The sequence below is a fragment of the Salvelinus alpinus genome, chromosome 26 (assembly GCF_045679555.1).
Source record: "Salvelinus alpinus chromosome 26, SLU_Salpinus.1, whole genome shotgun sequence".
Lineage (NCBI taxonomy): Eukaryota > Metazoa > Chordata > Actinopteri > Salmoniformes > Salmonidae > Salvelinus > Salvelinus alpinus.
This window is the reverse complement of record NC_092111.1, coordinates 21,088,878-21,106,770: the sequence shown is the minus strand read 5'-3', so window position 1 is coordinate 21,106,770 and position 17,893 is coordinate 21,088,878. Positions and strand designations below refer to the sequence as shown.

General features: G+C 41.4%; 1 protein-coding gene across 5 annotated transcripts in view; it reads left to right on the top strand.

Annotated features, from left to right (window-relative positions):
- Window positions 1-17,893, top strand: part of LOC139554929 (thyroid hormone receptor beta-like) — a 156,856-nt gene that overhangs the window by 1,004 nt on the left and 137,959 nt on the right. The window lies entirely within an intron of this gene.

Sequence of the window (17,893 nt, the reverse complement as noted above, 5' to 3'; positions counted from 1 at the left end):
AAAGCATATCAGTCATATTTTGAAGTAGCCAATGTAACTTTAAGATTATTTTGGACTATAATTCTATAAACCCAAATAGGGTGGGTATAATTTGGGGAACGTTCCAACAGGAATCTGTTCCAAAAACTTCGTAAACAACGCATACAACGTTGTATAGCGGCAGAGTAAGATACCAGGTAGGGAGTGAGCAAATTTGTTGAGTTTTTCCACTCACCACGTTTATTCTGAAAAATGTCTGTCCTCACACTGGTAGCCTATGGACAAACATTACGAATAAGCTACGTGGTGAGTTGATGCCTATTCGGCAGCTAGTTAGCTAGGTGAATTGATCATGCTACGCTGTATGCATTGTTTGTTGACATCCTTGTTATTTACGCAGTTTTGGGAACAGATTCCTGTTGGAACGTTCCCCAAATTATACCCACCCACCTAAATAGGCTATAAAGTGCTGTAATGCGTTTTTATTTCATTGAGGAAAGCGAATTATGAATACACCTCTATAACACTGTGGGTAGTTACAATGTAACAACATTTCGATCGAATGGTTACAGTGTAACGACACGTCGATCTGATAAACATGTATCGCAAACACTTATCATAGTGCCTCTGAATTAAATTGTCCGTCCAGCGTTGCCGTAGATATAATTTCAGGACATGCAATGTATCTAAATTATCCGCTATCATGTATTCTCCCGTTCTAACTGGGGGTATTTCAGGTCAAACGACAGCTTTTGAAACGTTGCGGTGTGAAAATTGAAGTCAATTTGCGAACTGGTGAAGAAATCAGCAGCTGACCTGACGGTATGAGTAGACTTGCAACACCTACATCGAATAGAAATGCATTAGGATACTTTGTGACACGAGTTCGACCTAATGTAAATTAACCTGGCTGTAGCCATATTGAAAGCACCAAAGCACACCTGCAGTGGATGCCTGATAGCCACTGGATTACGTACATTTAATGTCCAATCGTTTCTGATCTGCCACGGTTCTGTATTCAGGCTATTGAAACTTCGAGTTTGTTAGTTTGACACGGCGTTATAGCAGCCTTTCGATTGTCCTCAGTTGGCCTGTACTATCAGTGGGCTTGCAGGATAACTTCTGATAATATTTTAGCATTATTATTCTATGAATCCTATTAACAACGATAGTTCCAAATGGCACCCTATGCCCTATTTAGTGCACTACTTAGACCAGTGTCCTCTATTTAGTGCACTACTTCTGAACAGACTATTCTCTATTTATGGCACCCTATTCCATATATGTTGCACTACTTTTGGTCAGAGCCCTATTGTTTGTTACATAATTGCCTGTCGATTAACCAAATATACAGTACCAGTCAAAAGTTTGGACAAACCTACTCATTCAAGGGTTGTTCTTTATTTTTACTATTTTCTACATTGTAGGATAATAGTGAAGACGTAAAAACTTTGAAATAACACATATGGAATCATGTAGTAACCAATAAAGTGTCAAACAAAACAAAATGTATTTTATATTTGAGATTCTTCAAAGTAGCCAACCTTTGCCTTGATAACAGCTTTGCACACTCTTGGCATTCTCTCAACCAGCTTCATGAGGAATGCTTTTCCAACAGTCTTGAAGGAGTTCCGACATATGCTGAGCACTTGTTGGCTGCTTTTCCTTCACTCTGCGGTCCAACTCATCCCAAACCATCTCAATTGGGGTGAGGTTGGGTGATTGTGGAAGCCAAGTCATCTGATGCAGCACTCCATCACTCTCCTTCTTGGTCAAATAGCCCTTAAACAGCCTGGAGGTGTGTTGGGTCATTGTCCTGTTGAAAAACAAACGATAGTCCCACTAAGTGCATTTGAATTCTAAATAAATCACAGATAGTGTCACCAGCAAAGCACCAGCACACCTCCTCCTCCATGCTTCACGGTGGGAACCACACATACAGAGATCATCCGTTCACCTACTCTCCATGTCACAAAGACACAGCGATTGGAACCAAAAATCTCTTAATGTCCATTGCTCGTGTTTCTTGGCCCAAGCAAATCTCATGTTCTTATTGGTGTCCTTTAGTAGTGGTTTATTTGCAGCAATTCAATGAAGGCCGGATTCACACAGTCTCCTCTGAACAGTTGATGTTGAGATCTGTCTTGAACTCTGTAAAGTATTTATTTGGGCTGCATTTTCTGAGGCTGGTAACTCTAATGAACTTATCCTCTGCAGCAGAGGTTACTCTGGGTCTTTCTTTCCTGTGGCGGTCCTCATGAGAGCCAGTTTTATCATAGCGCTTGATGATTTTGCGACTGCACTTGAAGAAACTTTCAAAGTTCTTGACATTTTCCGGATTGACTGACCTTAATGTCTTAAAGTAATAATGGACTGTCGTTTCTCTTTGCGTATTTGAGCTGTTCTTGCCATAATATGGACTTGTTTTTTTTTACCAAATAGGACTATTTTCTGTATACCACCCCTACATTGTCACAACACAACTAATTGGCTCAAACGCATTAAGAAGGAAAGAAATTCCACAAATTAACTTTCAACAAGGCACACCTGTTAATTTAAATGCATTCCAGGTGACTAACTTATGAAGCTGGTTGAGAGAATTCCAAGAGTGTGCAAAGCTGTCATCAAGGCAAAGGGTGGCTACTTTGAAGAATCTAAAATATATTTTGAATCGTTTCCTTATGTGTTATTTCATAGTTTTGATGTCTTCACTATTAGTCTACAATGTAGAAAATAGTAAAAATAAAGAAAAACCCTTGAATGAGTAGGTGTGTCCAAACCTTTGACTGGTACTGTGTGTATCAGTGTAGGCTACTGTAGCCGAAATGTCAAGTGACATTCTGTCTGCTCAGCAAATGGCATCATATTCCCTATTGTGAACTACTATCTTTGACCGGGCTCTTTCCCCGCACACATGGAGCTACTGGATTTGACATAGAGCGAGTCATAACACAACTCATATACCTTTCAACATCATGCAAACAAAACCAGCATCATGCCATGCAGGGTACGTATCAGGTCAAGAATATAGTCCGAATGCCACCACATAACTATGCATTTATAGCATGCTCTTAAACCTTTAAGCAACAAACGCAACCCATCAAACATACTTTGTGGGGATAATAACACAATCTCTCCATTAGCATTTTGTTGTGAACATGTAGTGCAATGCTATGTAGCCAATATTTACCACAGTTTTACCAACGGTTCCCAAATGCCCCCAGGAGACCCAGTTAATATCTCTTCAGATGCTGGTTTTAAAGCCGACTGAGCTTTGATATGTCATGTTCTTTAACAGTTACCGACTTATTTTCCATGTTTGTGGAATGAATGAGCCGGTGGTTTCCTCATTGTGTGCAAGAGTGGAATCAAACAAAAATGAAGAATAATAGCAAAGTTAACATTTCTTGAAACAAAGCACATTGTCTGTTACCTTGTATCATGGTCTTGTGCGTCATGGTCCGGTCCTGTGTTTTAGTGCTTTTTTCTAAATGAGATGTACATTATTATTCTTTTTTTTTTACAGATTCTTTAGGGTTAACACACCAATTAACGTTCTAAAAATACTATTATGAGGAGTGTGCAGGTTTTTTCCCTCACTACCATTAGGTAGAGTAACATTCTTAACATCTCTTGGGTCTTCTGATATCTATAATTTGGACCCTTTCCCCATGACCCTCCCTAACCCCTATGCTCTTGTGAATGATGACTGGCATTATGAAGGCCTTATGCAGCCTATATTCCCTTCAACTAAAGGTTGACCTAACTGGTACTGTTACCTCTAGTCTTAAGATGTGCATCATGCTCTCCCTCTAAGATTATGGAGAAGGAAGATCCAATTAACAGAAATTCTGTGTTCTGTGCTTCTTAAATTTCAAATTCCTTTGAAAATGCTTCCTGAATCGGCTCTGATACAGTGGTTTCATTCATAATGTCTATATGGTTCAGATGGCGGGTAAATTCCAGAGTTAGAATCTCATTATGTGATGATGGGTCTTTTGGAGTAGTTGGTCTTCTGTTTCAGACCCTTTATTCATCTTGGTAGGGAATGTCTTTTGTACTTCTCTAGTAGTACAGGTTTTGACCTAAGCTTGAGTCTAAACTTGAACACAAACTAGACATTGAATCTGAACGCAGGGCTTGACATTAACTTTTTTAGCCACTTGGCCTCTGGACAAGTAGGACAGATTTTTTTACCCCTAAAGTTCAAGTCACTTGCCCCCCCCCCCAGTGAAGTGGTCTGTTACATCATGGGCCAAAAAGGTGACTGAAAATTGTGTTGTATGATACAAGGAACCACTTCACAAAATAACATTCATTATTATCACTGGTATTGACAATGGAAAGCTGCTGGTCTCTGATCCCATGTATTATACAGTATCTCCTGCCGTTGTGGCCTTGAGCAAGGCACTTAACCCCCCACAAAGTAAAATACTGCACTGTGGTTCGTCAACCCTCCATCTGGAGAGCTACTGGGTGTTCTGATTTTTTACAACGTGGTGTGTTCCAGCAGGGCTGGAGAAAAAGCCTGCACACCCAGTAGCTCTCCTGGAATCTCCTGGAGGATGGTTGGCCACACTGCAACATTACAATTACAACCAAATACTTTTTATGTCTTTATAAAATAATTCCCTCATTCAATGAACCAGGGATCAAATGGCTAAGGTGTGCGAGGTAGATAACTAAGATGTTTATTTATTTGTAAGGTTAAAATATTCAGTGTTCAGGGGAGATGTTGACAGCATACAGTAGGAGTTAATTGTCAATTAGGCTATTCTAGGAATATTTTTGTAACAGAATTACATGGGCAGTCTTGAATAGAGATGAAGCCTAGCCAATTTTGAGCGCTTGAGAGACAGTTTTACAACCGGAGCATTGGTGCAGCATTGGTTAATTTCATCAACAGTGCACTCATATCAACTGCGTGTCGTCCATTTGTGGTTATACATGAGTGCTGGTGGAAAGTTAGGACAGGACAATGACATTAATACATGCTAATAGCTAAATAGTTAACTAGCGAGATAACCAGCCAAACTACACAACATGTTTTGAATTGGATCTTCAGTTAGTCTGTTGTATATCATTATTTTACCTGTTGCACAAATGTCTCTCTCTCTCTCCTCTGGCAATGGCCCACTGGCACACGCAGGTGCCTTTTGGGAGGCAGACATAGATTCCATAGAAAGTAGGAAGAGGACTACTAATGTCACCATAAACCGAGTGTTGGTCCTCTGCTTCTACAGCTGACCTAAGGACAGAACCTGGTTCAATGATCTCTGTTCACATCCTCTTAGGCCTTGTGGTCAGGTCGTGCACTACTATTGACCAGGACTCAAAAGTAGTTAACTATATAGGGAATAAGGCCCCATTTGAGATGCAGACTCTGCCACACTCTTTTCCTTTGACTTAATGTGATAACTAACTTCGTAACCGTTATTGGATTTATACGGAGACTTGCATGGTATGCTACCAAGAGGTGGTTTTTTAAATGTCTGCCCTTTCGAACCCTGCATGCGTTGTGTCAGGAGCATTTTGACTGTAACACACCGCTTAGCCTAATCCTGTTTTATTGAAGGGAAAACCGAGATGGAACAAATTGGGTGCTACATAGTTGGTTGTTATTCCCGCTTTGACTACAAAATTCTGGTAACTTTGTCCAAATTCTCAAGCTTTCCAGAAACCCTGTTAGGAAGATTCCGTGAGTCCGGTAATTTCTTACTGTTCAATGCAAGAGCTTAAAAGAACAATATTAGAGCCTACCGAGTGGCGCAGCGGTCTAAGGCACTGCATTGCAGTGCTTGAGGCGTCACAACAGACTCGGGTTTGATCCCAGGACCGGGAGACCTATGAGATGGTGCACAATTGGTCCAGCGTCGTCCGGGTTACGGGAGGGTTTGGCTGGCCAGGATGTCCTTGTCCCATTGGACTCTAGCAACTCCTTGTGGTGGGCCGGGCGCCTGCACGCTGACTTAGGTCGCCAGTTGTACAGTGTTTCCTCCGACACATTGGTGCGGCTGGCTTCTGGGTTAAGCGAGCAGTGTGTCAAGAAGCAGTGCGGCTTGGCAGGGTCGTGTTTCGGAGGACGCATGGCTCTCGACCTTTGCCTCTCTCGTGTCCTTACGGGAGTTGCAGCGATGGGACAAGACTGTAACTATCAAGTGGATATCAGGAAATTTTGGGGAAAAGTACAAAAAAAAATATATATATAAAAGAAATATACAAAATAAAACAATATTAGTATTGAATCATGGTTGTGATGATTGATTGTGTAGATTTTAATTGCTTGATTTGATTGAGTATGTGTGGGGGTGATTGTTTGATTTGAAAGGTTGAGTAGACACTGTCAGCATGTAGATACAGCACTGTGTATAGGAAAGTTGTCAGTGTTGATCTTTCACTGTGCTAAATAGTTCAAGCTGAGTCCCAAATGGCACCCTATTCCCTATATAGTGCACTACTTTTGACAAGTCCTATGGGACACTGTGGTACCTTAAGTCACACACGTGGTACGCCGAAAGGGAGAAGGTTTACCAGACAAAATACCAGTTTTCTTATATCTTCCAGAGGTTTTTAAAAAGCACATATTTTAAAAGCTATGATTCATTTTAATGGCACAGCCAAGTTCAAACATACAACTCCTGCACAGTTGAATAACTAAAATATTAGCACCCTTGTATTCCCATCCCATTAAAGCATACTGTGTCTGTGTCCCAAATGGCAGCCTATTACCTATGTAGTGCAATATATAGTATCTCCGTACAGTATGTCCTCAACTAATGATTGATAATGATTGTTATGTGTCTGTCTGTCCATGCATTCTCCATCCTGATCTATTCCATGTTAGACCAGTCACTCTTCATGAAAGTCTTAGTCACCAGTTTCTTTCTCTGACTTGTAGTCTCACCCTACACACACAAACATTTCATGGGCTATTACACGTCAGACAAGACTCAAATGTTCCACTCTGAGTCCCGAGGCCTGGGGCCTGAATTTTGTTTTCTCCATGTCAATAATCAGTGGATGGATATCATGCCTAGGGAAACACAGCGTTCCCAAATACACCCTGCTCCATGCCACCTCAGAGTTGTTGTAAGGGCTCAATATCTTCCCTATAGATCTGCTCAGACCTGGGTTCAAATACTATTTGTTTTCTTTCAAATACTTAACAATCTTGCCTGGTGCTATAGAACCTATGGAATAGTCTGAAAAGTGCAGACCCACACAAACCCCCCATGGGCCCTGGTCAAAAAATGTAAAGTTATAAAAGACCTGTAGGGCTCTGGTCAAAAATAGTGCACTATATTGGGAATAGGATACCATTTGTGACGTATCCGTTACAGTACCATATCTGACTCACTCTCTTTGTTTTGGTCCTCGTCTGTGGCTTTGAGGCAAATAAAGAGAGGGATCGAAGTAGACAGAGAGGTGATCCTTAGCTGATTGACTGCCAGGGTGCGTTCATTTTAGCTCGCGCCCTTGGTGTATGGGCAGAGTTTTCCAGAGGTGTTGACTCCAGTCACAAATTTGGTGACTAGAGACTCACTTGAAACCAATGAAATGGTTTTAAATGTGCGAGCTAGGATTTGAAATTTTCTGGCCAGGTTTTGTAACTTTTTGTCACTCATTTTGTGACACAGGCTCCGTGGATATCTCAGTATCATATTTGCAAAACAACAGATTGGCTAGTGAAACGCACACTTGGCCCTCTAAATGGACCAGGGAACTGTCAATCAACACAGGTCGGGTGAGCTAGCGCAGTGAGAAGGTTTTGGGGGATTGCAAATGTGAAACTGAATCGGGAAAATATTTTTTTTGCATACATATGTTAGTAAGCTACATATAGCCTACCGTTTGTATTTTATATTTATACCTTTGCTTATTCGATCTGATCACCACCATAGGCCTATGGCATTGTACCAAATTCTTGTGTCAATCTGTCTTTCAGAACCAAAAAGTTGCTCTTCTGATTCTTGACCAATGACCAGTCATCAGCATTGGCGCGCACATATCCAGATTAGTGACCAGAAAGCGCTTGTCTTATTTTGTCCGGTTTTGCCTGGCAAAGCCTATGGAATATGCCTATATCACGTTTTAGGGAAGACCCAGATGCAGACAGTGTCAAAGTAACAAAAGTGTATTACTATAACAGGGACAGGCAAAACAACAGGTCATGGGGGCATGCAGAGGTCAGTAATCCAGATCAGAGTCAAAGGCTACAGAACGGCAGGCAGGCTCAGGGTCAGGGCAGGCAGAATGGTCAAAACCGGGAAAACTAGAAAAAAGGAACTATAGAAAAAGACAGGAGCAAGGGGGAAAACGTTGGTAGGCTTGACGGACAAAACAAACTGGTAACAGACAAACAGAGAACACAGGTATAAATACACTGGGGTTAATGGGGAAGATGGGCGACACCTGGAGCGGAGCGGGGTGGAGACAAGCACAAAGACAGGTGAAACGGATCAGGGTGTGACAATCTACCTACATTAATATTGTCCATATAAAGTAACGTTCAGCAATGTGTTACGGACTCATCTTTGTCACAACAATAGGCTACCTGGTGATTTCATTGATCATTTTCATATTTCAGATAGGCCTAGTTTGGGAAGGTAGGCCTTATGATCCTGCTTGGTCTGGTCTCCAAAGATGTGACAATGTGACATGATATCCCTATTTGATATTGACTGCTAACATGAATGACTTTCAGCTCAAAATGCAGGTGTAAAATGCAGTTTATTTCTGTACCTTGCGTTCTGAAAATGCTGTAATGACAGGCTACATTTGCGCAGCAGTTGTGTGCACGTGCATGTGCGTGTGCAGGTGTCGCAAGCTTTGAACCACTCCTTTTTGAAAGTCGTGGGTGAAAAAGGTTGAAAACCACTGAGCTAGCGAACAGATTGCTGTACACCAATAGGATCGGGTGAAGCGCAAATGTCAAATTGTAGGGAGAGAGCAGTGGTGAAAAAAGTACTCAATCGTCATACTTGAGTAAAAGTAAAGATACCTTAATAGAAAATGACTCAAGTAAAAGTGAAAGTCACCCAGTAAAATACTACTTGTATAACGTCTAAAAGTATTTGGTTTTAAATATACTTAAGTATCAAAAGTAAAAGTATAAATCATTTTAAAAATCCTTATATTAAGCAAGCCAGACGGCACAATTTTTTATTTAATGTTTATTGGTGGATAGCCAGGGGTACACTCCAACACTCAGACATCATTTCCAAACCAAGCATTTGTGTTTAAATAGTCTGCTAGATCGGAGGCAGTAGGGCTGACCCGGGATGTTCTCTTGGTAAGTGTGTGAATTGGACAATTTTCCTGTCAAAATGTAACGAGTACTTTTGGGTGTCAGGGAAAATGTATGGAGTAAAAAGTACATTATTGTCTTTAGGAATGTAGTGAAGTAAAAGTAAAAGTTGGCAAAAATATAAATAGTAAAGTAAAGTACAGATACCCCAAAAAACTGCTTAAGTAGTACTGTAAAGTATTTTTACTTAAATACTATACACCACTGGGAAAGAGGATTGCCATAAATGAATATGTAACTCCAAAAATTGTTTGGTGATCAAGAATATGAACCGTTTACTTTGTAAGCTCACCAGCAATAGGGCATTAAGCAGCAATTACTAGCATAGGCCTAATGGTCTTTTGGTATGTAAAAATAGCTTGAAATTGATAATTTACTTGTGAAGCTTGCATTTGGAATTTAATGTTCAAATGAATTATTACATAATCAAAATGTGTGGTCGACAAAATAATAAAAAGGGCTGTCTGGTAGCCTCAATAAATAGACAAATATTTGTAGTTCAACAAGTCATTACCTGTCCAGATTTGATTTTTTAAACGTTTGACTCGCCTCGACTTGCTGTTAGAATGCACGACATGGACTTGACTCGAGACTCAACCCGTTCTACTTGGGAATCGACTTGAGACTTGGACCTTGAGACTTGCTTGTGACTCGAATAATAGGACCAATGAGAGCTAAAATGAACTAACCACCTTCTACATCTCTCTCTCTCCTTCCATCACTGACCGGCTGGCTGGCTGCAAGCTGTGCCGTGTTCTAACTGTTTTGACTGTGTTCAGGCCAGCACGATAATGCCAACTTGGAATGGTATTGCACTTTAGCGAAATTTAACATAGAGGCTGGATTCAAACAAACAGAGATAAGTTACCTGTGCTCTGCGTTTGACTTTTTAACCCCCTTTTTTTCTCCCCAATTTCGTCCATCGCTGCAACTCCCCTACGAACTCAGGAGAGGCGAGGGTCGAGAGCCATGCGTCTTCCAAAACACAACCCTGTCAAGTCGCACTGCTTCTTGACACAGTGCACCAATGTGTTGGAGGAAACACCGTCCAGCTGGCGACCGAAGTCAGCTTGCAGGCGCCCGGCCCCTCACAAGGAGTCGCTAGAGCGCGATGGGACAAGGAAATCCCAGCCGGCCAAACCCTCCCCTGGGCCAATTCTGCACCACCTCATGGGTCTCCTGGTCACAACCAGTTATGACACAGCCTGGGATCGAACCCGGGGCTGTAGTGACACCTCAAGACTGCTGCACCGCTCGGGAGGCCCTGCGTTTGACTTTTAAAGGTGATTTCTGCTCCAGCTGACATTGGCATCGTTTTCAGGAAACAGGAAATTGCCTTTAAAAGTCAATCGCTGTGTGCAGGTCGTTAAATCTGTGCTGGTTTGAATCCTGGCCTAAACTTTAACCTACCGTATGATGATCCTGCAATCAGAGCAGAGGTACTTGTTGGGCTATGGGTCCTGTTTAAAAGTAGTGCACTATATAGGGAATAGGGTGTCATTTGGGACGTTGCCACTAAATACAAACCACTCCTGGCTGCAAATCCTTTGTATGTGTTCCTGTGAGGTGAAGGAAGGGAATTGGACAGGTCAGGTAGATACAGGTTGTTTACTCCTGCTGATTCAGCACATCTCCACAGAGGCTGGTTGTTTTTTCCTAAACGTTCCTATAGGGATGTTTATGAATGTTGCAGAAAATAGACATTGTGCAGATGGCAAACAGACAGGCAGGCAGGCCGCTACAGGTAGCATCAGGTTAGTATGTTAGGAAGGATGAGCCCCCAGAATGCTCCACAAGGAGTTGTACCTGATCTGTCTCCTCTCTGGGAGATGTCTCCTGATGTGCCACAGACCTTGGTTCAAATACTATTTGAAATATTTGATATGCTTTCAACGTTTGCACTAGTCTGGCTGTAGTGGCAGGTCTGCACTCTATTCTATCAGATCCATTGCACCAGGCAAGCTCAATCAAGCCTAGATAAAGTATTTAAAATGATTTAGAATAATATTTGAACCCATGTGGCTAGAGGCCCTGGGAGGGTTTGGATAGCATACAGCAGGGAAGGCAAGCCACACTTTGGCAGAGACAAGATGTTTTAAAGAATTAATGTTTGTCTGTTTTGACTGAACGGCATAGTTTAATGGCTGTCAGTTTCTGCACGGACAGAGCTGCCAACCGGTGACTGATGACGCAGCAAACAGCAAACCCATGTCTGGTGCTGTATAGAATAGAACACACACACACAGAGTAGAACACAGCTGTATGAGGAGAGGACTGTATGAGACTGTATGAGAATGACGACTTGTGAAATTATATGAAATTGTCTTGTGTTCCTGTGATGTGGTGTGTGTGTGGTGGTGGTGGTGGGGGGAGGGGGGGGGGAGGGTGTACAAGCCGTTACTTCTCGATCCAGGACATAATGGGCAGCTTGGCAGCAGTGTCTCTGGCCTCTTGACTACCAACATCAGCACCAAGTTTACGTCCCAAATGGCACCCTATTCCCAAATGGGCCCATAGGGCTACGTCAAAAGTAGTGCACTAAGTAGAGAATAGGGTGCTATTTGGGACACAACCCGAGCATCTGCAATGCATTAGCACAAGCTCAGATAGTCAGCCCAGCATGTGTTCAGGAACATCTTAATGATTCTTACGATTTATCAAGATCACAGAAAAATGCTAAAGAGAGAGATTTGCCCATACATTGACACAAATCAAGCATTTTTTTCCATCTTCTTTCTGCAAATCTGGTACATGGGGTGGGAGAGGTAGGATCTTAATTTGATGACCCTGTTGCAGGAAATGTAAAACTTGTAGTGTGAGGTTTAAAAAACCTTCTGATGTTTGTAATTTCCACTTTCAAATGTCTGAATTAAATTTTCCCTTACGAAAAATGTATCGGCCCCAACAAAAAATGTAATTAATTATAATCCACATAATGATTCACATTTCCTGTTGCTGCAAAAATATATATAATGCTGTAGCAAACTGGCTCAAATTAAGATCCTACATCTGTATTGAGGCGAGGCCTTGTTAAATGAACTGGTAAGACCAGTTTCGCACTTGAGAAAGTATTCACACCCCTGGACTTTTTCCACATTTTGTTGAGTTATAGCCTGAATTTAATTTAATTAATTAAATTGAGATGTTGTATCAATGGCCTATACTGTACACACAATACCCCATAATGTCAAAGTGGTATTATGTTTTTACACATTTTACAAATTCATTAAAAATGAAAGCTGAAATGTCTTGAGTCAATAGGTATTCAACCCCTTTGTTATGGCCTAAATAAGTTAAGGGGTAAACATTTGCTTAACAAGTCATAAATACAGTTGAAGTCGGAAGTTTACATACACTTAGGTTGGAGTCATTAAAACTCGTATTTCAACCACTGCACAAATTTCTTGTTAACAAACTATAGTTTTGGCAAGTCGGTTAGGACATCTACTTTGTGCATGACACAAGTAACTTTTCCAACAATTGTTTACAGAGAGATTATTTCACTTATAATTCACTGTATCACAATTCCAGTGGGTCAGAAGTTTACATACATAAGTTGACTGTGCCTTTAAACAGCTTGGAAAATTCCAGAAAATGATGTCATGGCTTTAGAAGCTTCTGATAGGCTAATTGACATCATTTGAGTCAATTGCAGGTGTACCTGTGGATGTATTTCAAGGCCTACCTTCAAACATGATGTCAAGCAAAAAGTGCCTCTTTGCTTGACATCATGGGAAAATCAAAAGCAATCAGCCAAGCTCAGCTCAAAAAAACAATTGTAGACCCCCACAAGTCTGGTTCATCCTTGGGAGCAATTTCCAAACACCTGAAGGTACCACGTTCGTCTGTACAAACAATAGTACGCAAGTATAAACACCATGGGACCATGCACCCGTCATACTCAGGAAGGAGACACGTTCTGTCTCCTAGAGATGAACGGACTTTGGTGCGAAAAGTGCAAATAAATCCCAGAACAACAGCCAAGGACCTTGTGACGATGCTGGAGGAAACAGGTACAAAAGTATCTATATCCACAGTAAAACGAGTCCTATATTGGCATAACCTGAAAGGCCGCTCAGTAAGGAAGAAGCCACTGCTCCAAAACCACCATAAAAAAGCCAGACTACGGTTTGCAACTGCACATGGGGACAAAGATCGTACTTTTTGGAGAAATGTCCTCTGGTCTGATGAAACAAAAATAGAACTGTTTGGCCATAATGACCATCGTTATGTTTGGAGGAAGAAGGGGGAGGCTTGCAAGCCCGAAGAACACCATCCCAACCGTGAAACATGGGGGTGGCAGCATCATGCTGTGGGGGTGCTTTGCTGCAGTAGGGACTGGTGCACTTCACAAAATAGATGGCATCATGAGGGAGGAAAATGATGTGGATATATTGAAGCAACATCTCAAGACATCAGTCAGGAAGTTCAATCTTGGTCGCAAATGGGTCTCCCAAATGGACAATGACCCCAATTATACCCCAATTATACATCCAAAGTTGGGGCAAAATGGCCTAAGGTATTGGAGTGGTCATCACAAAGCCCTGACCTCAATCCAATAGAAGATTTGTGGGCAGAACTGAAAAAGCGTGTGCGAGCAAGGAGGCCTACAAACCCGACTCAGTTACACCAGCTCTGTCAGGAGGAATGGGCCAAAATTCACCCAACTTGTTGTTTGAAGCTTGTGGAAGGCTACCCGAAATGTTTGACCCAAGTTAAATAATTTAATGGCAATGCTACCAAATACTAATTGAGTGTATGTAAACTTCTGACCCTCTGGGAATGTGATGAAAGAAGTACAAGCTTAAATAAATCTTTCTCTCTACTACTATTCTGACATTTCACATTCTTAAAATAAAGTGGTGATCCTAACTGACCTAAGACAGGGAATTGTTACTAGATTAAATGTCAGGAATTGTGAAAAACTGAGTTTAAATGTAGTTGGCTCAGGTGTATGTAAACTTCTGACTTCAACTGTAAGTTGCATGGACTCACTTTGTGTGCAATAATAGTCTTTAAAATCATTTTTGAATGACTACCTCATCTCTGTACCGATCACATATAATTATCTGGAACGTCCTTCAGTCGAGCATTTAATTTCAAATACAGATTCAACCACAAAGACCAGGGAGGTTTTCTAATGCTTTCCCAAGAAGCTTCTGTAGATGGGTCAAATCTACCAATTTGGTAGATGGGTCAAATAAAAAAAGGCAGACATTGAATATCCCTTTGAGCATGGTGAAGTTATTAATTACACTTTGGGTGGTGCATCAATACACCCAGTCACTACAAAGATACCAGCGTCCTTCCTAATGAAGTAGCTGGAGAGGAAGGAAACTGCTCAGGGATTTCACCATGAGGCCAATGGTGACTTTAAAACAGTTTCAGAGTTTAATGGCTGTGATAGGAAAAAACTGAGTAGTTACTCCACAATACTGTCCTAAATGACAGAGTGAATTGAAGGAAGCCGGTACATAATAAAAATATTCCAAATCATACATCCTGTTTGCAATAAGCCACTAATGTAAAACTGCAACAAATTTGGCAATAAATGACCTTTATGTCCTGAATGCAAAGCATTATGTTTGGGGCATATCCAGTTTAATTCTCCTTTCCAACGGACACTGGGAGACAAATTCACCTTTCAGCAGGACATTAACCTAAAACAGGCCAAATATACACTGGAGTTGCTTACCAATACAACATTGAACTCCATGGAGTGTATCACTCTCTTGAGGGTTGAGATAACTCCCAGTAAAGTCAATTTAACCCAATTTTCTTTTGTGATTTCAACTATTCTTGATTTACTGTGCACCCATTTGCTATTATACAGCTCTAGAATTTTTGCTGTTCAGCAGTTTCTGTGGGTGTCCAAAAACACTTGGCTGAATCCCAAATGGCATCCTATTCCATATATAGTGTACTACTTTGTCCATAGGGAATAGTGTCCCATTTGAGATGCAGCTATGGACTCCATACTACAGTACAAAATGGAACTCTGAGCTAAATTCCATCTGCTCATTGACTGGATGAACTGCAGGGTGAAGTAAACTGATTGGCTGACCGGGTTCTACTCGCAGCTGTCAGAAGCAACTGTTTTGCAACCAGAGAGTGTAGAGACAGTAAAGATCCTTGCAACAACAGTGGTCAATGCTGTCTGGAAAAGCTCTCTTTCTGCAATGCTTGGCTACCTATTCTGCAAATTGCAGACCTGGGTTTGAATACTATTTTAACTAATTTAAAATTCTTAAGCTGTACTTGATGGAGTTTGCCTGGTACAAAGTAACACAAGTAGCACAATTAAGGGTGGCAGGTAGCCTGGTGGTTAAGAGCGTAGGGCCAGTAACCCGAAAGGTCACTGGTTTGAATCCCTGAGCCGGCAAGGTGGAAAAATCTGCTGTATTGCCCTTGAGCAAGGCAGTTAACCCCAACAACAACTCCTCCCAGGGCACCGAGGATGTTGATTAAGGCAGTCCCCTACACCTCTCTGATTCAGAGGGGTTGGGTTAAATGCAAAAGACACATTTCAGTTGAATGCATTCAGTTGTGCAAATGACTAGGTATCCCTCCTTTCCCTTTCCCCAGTAGAATAGTCCAAAAATGGTAAGCACTGCCCATCTTGCAACCCCAAAAACACACAAACGCTCAGTGTATTTGAAATATCTCAAATAAGGATTGAACCCAGGTCTGCTATGCACATTGCACATACTGTACTCTGAGATGAATGCATTAAAATGTCCTGAGGGACACATACTGTACTCTGAGATTAATTGTCAGGACCCGGTGTGAGAAACAGTCACTAATAGTCGGCAGAACCCAGAAGATGAGGCAGACACAGCAGTACTAGAGACGGTGGTTTAATCAAGGTAAAAGATCTTCAGGCAAAAATATAAATCCACAACGTCAAAAGTAAAGCCAAGAGAAAAAATGGATATCCTCCAAAATACAAAGAAAATCCACAAAGTGGTAAGAACAGCAGGGAAAAAAACAAACCTCAAAAGACTAATAAAAAATAAACAAGAACAAAACCAGAGAACCTCTGGAAAATCCAACAAGAGAAATATATGTTCACAGCATGGCTGGGGCTGGGTGCTAACATACAAACACAGCGCAAAGAACTGAGGAACACAAAGGGATTAAATACCTACAAGGAAATGACACACAGGTGCAAATAATAATTAGAACAAGGGAAAAACAAAAGGTTCAAAAAAGGCGCAATGGGGGCATCTAGTGACCAAAAACCTGAACAATCCTGGCCAAATCCTGACATTAATGTATTCAAATGTCCTGAGGGACACATACTGTACTCTGAGATGAATGCATTAAAATGTCCTGAGGGCCACATACTGTACTCTGAAAATGAATGCATTAAAATGTCCTGAGGGCCACATACTGTACTCTGAGATGAATGCATTAAAATGTCCTGAGGGCCACATACTGTACTCTGAGATGAATGCATTAAAATGTCCTGAGGGACATATATTTCAAGAGGAGTTCTGAAGTGAGAACCAAATGTCCCGCCCACTGTCTGAATCTTCCCACTCACGACTTTGGCTTCCCTTTCCTCCCCATTAGAGAAAGTGAGAAATCTATAGCCAAAACATCAACCACAGCTTGTTGTTAAACTATGTGATATCCAGTACCAGTCAAAAGTTTGGACACACCAACTCATTCAAGGGGTTTTCTTTATTTTTACTATTTTCTACATTGTAGAAAATTAGTGAAGACATCAAAACTATGAAATAACACATATGGAATCATGTAGTAACCAATAAAGTGTTAAACAAATCAAAATTTATTTTTTATTTTGCCTTGATGACAGCTTGGCATTCTCTAAACCAGTTTCACGAGGAATGCTTTTCCAACAGTTCTGAGCACTTGTTGGGTGCTTTTGCTTCAACTCATCCCAAAACATCTCAATTGGGTTGAGGCTGGGTGATTGTGGAGGTTAGTTAATCTGATGCAGCACCCCATCAATCTCCTTCTTGGTCAAATAGCCCTTACACAGCCTGGAGGTGTGTTTTGGGTCATTGTCCTGTTGAAAAACAAATGATAGTCCCACTAAGCGCAAACCAGATGGGATGGCGTATCGCTGCAGAATGCTGTGGTAGCCATGCTGGTTAAGTGTGCCTTGAATTCTAAATAAATCACTGACAGTGTCACCAGCAAAGCACCGCCACACCATCACACCTCCTCCTCCATGCTTCAAGGTTAGAACCACACATGGTGAGATCATCCGTTCACTTACTCTGCATCTCACAAAGACACAGTGGTTGGAACCATAAATCTAAAATTTGGACTCATCAGACCAAAAGACAGATTTCCACCGGTCTAATGTCCATTGCTCGTGTTTCTTGGCCCAAGCAAGTCTCTTCTTCTTATTGGTGTCCTTTTGTAGTGGTTTCTTTGCAGCAATTCGACCATGAAGGTCTGATTTACAGTCTCCTCTGAACAGTTGATGTTGAGATGTGTATTTTACTCTTGAAGCATTTATTTGGGCTGCAATTTCTGAGGCTGATAACTCTAATGAACTTATCCTCTGCAGCAGAGGTAACTCTGGGTCTTCCTTTCCTGTGGCGGTCCTCATGAGGGCCAGTTTCATCATAT